This window comes from Ipomoea triloba, chromosome 1 (genome assembly GCF_003576645.1).
Source record: "Ipomoea triloba cultivar NCNSP0323 chromosome 1, ASM357664v1".
Lineage (NCBI taxonomy): Eukaryota > Viridiplantae > Streptophyta > Magnoliopsida > Solanales > Convolvulaceae > Ipomoea > Ipomoea triloba.
Window position 1 is genome coordinate 24,135,876 of NC_044916.1, and position 4,076 is coordinate 24,139,951.

Sequence of the window (4,076 nt, forward strand, 5' to 3'; positions counted from 1 at the left end):
TGTTCTTGAATTCTTGAATATGTGTGGCTAGTTTACTCTAGGGTTTGGATTGTGTGAAGATATGTTGCTAGTGTGATGATCTTATGTCTTATTTTGGATCAAGTTGCTTTGTTTGTTGGAATTTCTATTCTTGTCTATTGATTGTTGTTTTGATGATATCTTGTTTGGATTTGGCCAATCTAGATGAGAGATTGAGCTCTTGACTCTTTCATGTCTTTGATAAGAGTTGAGATTGAAAGCTTTGTGGCAATCATAGATCCTATGGAATTCATAAGAATAGTAGGAAAGTGTGTAGCTAAGGTGTTCGATAAAATGTCTCTTAGGACTTTGGTTGCTTGAAGGCACTCCTAAGTCTAAGAAGCCCTAGTACACAGAGGTGGAAGAGGACTAAGAAGACACATTCTTGAATAACCAACATTATTGCTTCGTTTACCCATTGCCTAAGACACACTAGGATGCAACATAGATGAACACTATCCAATCCCTTACTTTCCTACATTTATTTACTCATATTTGTTTTACCTTCACCTTGCACAACCTTATGAACTTTTAAATTTCTATTCACCACACCCACAACTATACTCAATCCATCACATGACTCAATCAATTGAACGCACGAACACTTGACACACCTCCACGTCCTTCCTTCGAGACCGACACTCGGGGAGTCATAGACTCTTCGCTTTATCATTACACACACATTTACATTTATTTGACAATTCACCCTATGCACGCAAACCTTGTCAGGACCCGAAGGAGGCGACTTTGCTAGGTCGAGGAAGGCTTGGGCCCGACAGTTGTACGTCGGCACTATCTATGGATGAGCGGAGTAGGTGAAGAGGGCATGTCGGGAACCGAACACCTTTATAGATGAAGACCTACCTTTGGGTGAAGGACCTCATAGGGACGCCCTAGTCATAGCCATGGACATAGTCGACACCGTCGTCCGACGAGCGCTGGTGGATTCCGGCAACAGTGTTAATGTGCTTTACCTCGACACCTTTGACAAGCTAGGATTGGATAGAGATATCCTCAGGCCGATTATGACCCCTTTGGTCGGGTTCAGCGGAGATTCCATCGAGGCGGAAGGTGCTATAAAGCTATTGGTCGAGTTGGGTACCTACCCAAAAACTGCCACGGTGGAAATGGAGTTTGTAGTCGTCTGCTTGGAGTGTTCTCACAATGCGATTTTAGGGAGGCCCGGGTTGGAAGACTTAGGAGCCTTGATCTCACTAAAACACATGTGTATGAAGTTCCGAACGCCCATGGGAGTAGGAGTGGTACGAAGTGATCAGAAGGTAGCTCGTGACTGTTACCTACAGTCTTGTCGCAAGATAGGAAGGACGGATCTCCGTATCCATACTATCACTAAGAAGGAGGGAGTGGCAGAGCGAATCTTGGAACGACCCGAACCAGCGGTCGAGTTGGAAGAGGTAGAAATTGATCTGACCTTCCCTGAAAGACGGGCAAGGATCGGAAAAGGTTTGTCTAAGGTTGTCAAAGAGTCAGTCATACGAGTGTTAAGGAAATATAGGACAATCTTTGCTTGGGAACCTGAAGATATGCCAGGTGTGGACCGATCAATAATAACTCATCGATTGGCGGTTGACCCGACTTACCGGCCCGTGGTACAAAGAAAGAGACATCTCTCGACCGGTCGGCGAGAGTTTGTGAAAAAGGAGATTGATGCATTACTAGCCGCTGACCATATTCTAGAATTCGAATACCCTAAATGGTTTGCTAACGTGGTGTTGGTCCTGAAGTCGCCGACTTGGAGGATGTGCGTCGACTACACCGACTTGAACAAAACTTGCCCCAAAGACCCGTTTCCGTTGCCAAGGATCGACCAGATGGTGGACGAGACAGCGGGGTGCGCCTTACTAAGCTTCATGGATGCCTTCCGAGGCTACCATCAAATATTCATGCATGCACCTGACGAAGAGAAGACGATCTTCGTGACTCTGGATGGGGTGTATTGATATCGAGTAATGCCATTTGGGCTGAAGAATTCTAGTGCGACTTACACCAGAATGGTGTCGCAATTATTCAAGGATCTGTTGGGAAAATCCACGGCTGCCTACGTGGATGATATGCTCGTGAAAAGTCTCAAGGAGGAGAATCATGTGGACGACCTTGCTGCAAGCTTCCAAGTCATGAAGGAACATAACCTGCGGTTAAACACCAAGAAGTGTGCCTTCGCGGTACAAGGGGCCAAATTCTTAGACTACTTGGTCACTCGGCGAGGAATTGAGCCAAACTCTTAAAAGGTTAGGGCCGTCCTAGACATGCATCCTCCCAAAACTATTAAGGAGCTACATCGTAGATAGTAGATTTTTAAAAAGTCAGTCGGCTGGCGGCACTGAGTAGATTTTTGTCCAAATCGGTCGACTGATCCCTACCCTTCTTCGACGCTCTGAAGACCAGGGATGGATTTGTTTGGTCGGAGGAATGTCAGACAGCTTTTGAAGGTCTCAAGAAGTACTTGCTGTCTCCTCCGTTGTTATCCAAACCTGTTGAGGGGGAGACACTTTTCCTCTATTTAGCTGCCTCTCAGCAAGCAGCAAGCTCAGTCCTCGTCCGGGAAGAAGACAAAGTTCAACATCCGATATACTACGTGAGTAGGGCCTTAAAAGCGACCGAGGTTCGATACTCACCACTTGAAAAGATGGTCTATGCGTTAGTTGTCACGGCCCGGAAGCTGGTCCCCTACTTCCAGGCCCACTTGATACGAGTACTGACAGATCAACCGTTGGCAGGAGTTCTTAGGAATCCGACCTCGTCAGGTCGACTTGTGAAATGTAGGGGTGTGCATTCGGTTAACTGAACCGAAATTTGTATTTTCGAATTAACCGAACCGATTTTTTTTTTTCGGTTAATCGGTCTGTTAACCGATTAACCGAATTTTTTAAACCTAAATTTTAAAATTCTAAAAATAACACCTAAAATAATAAATCCAATTAAAATAAAATACATATCATAGTAAATTCATAACAAAATATACAAAAACAAAATGCAAAAACATCCATAACTTCAAATCTTCAATCCAAAACCCAAAGTCTAAATATCCATAGTCCATAGTTATACTACAAGCAATTTCACATACAAAGATTATAAACACACATCCATAGTCCATAGTCCATAGTCCATAGTCTTCATAAACATAACAACAACATGCAAAAATAAAATCAAAGTTCATCCCATGATTGCCATCACTCCATTCCGATTTCATCCTGTTGGTCCCAAGGGGATGGGGTACAAGTCTAGAGGGGGGGGGGTGAATAGACTTGTATAAGATTTTGCAAATCTTTTCAACCTCTCGTGTGTATTGAACTTAGGATGTTTAGGTTCGATACCTCACGAGGTGAAGACAAAGTTTTATGCGCAGCGGAAATGTTATCCCCTTTTAGTTAGCACGAGTTTGAGTTAGTTCGAGAAGTGCGTTTATATGCAGTGCAATCGAGAGGTTAGCGAGAGATAAAAACAGTNATTAACCGAATTTTTTAAACCTAAATTTTAAAATTCTAAAAATAACACCTAAAATAATAAATCCAATTAAAATAAAATACATATCATAGTAAATTCATAACAAAATATACAAAAACAAAATGCAAAAACATCCATAACTTCAAATCTTCAATCCAAAACCCAAAGTCTAAATATCCATAGTCCATAGTTATACTACAAGCAATTTCACATACAAAGATTATAAACACACATCCATAGTCCATAGTCCATAGTCCATAGTCTTCATAAACATAACAACAACATGCAAAAATAAAATCAAAGTTCATCCCATGATTGCCATCACTCCATTCCGATTTCATCCTGTTGGTCCCAAGGGGATGGGGTACAAGTCTAGAGGGGGGGGGGTGAATAGACTTGTATAAGATTTTGCAAATCTTTTCAACCTCTCGTGTGTATTGAACTTAGGATGTTTAGGTTCGATACCTCACGAGGTGAAGACAAAGTTTTATGCGCAGCGGAAATGTTATCCCCTTTTAGTTAGCACGAGTTTGAGTTAGTTCGAGAAGTGCGTTTATATGCAGTGCAATCGAGAGGTTAGCGAGAGATAAAAA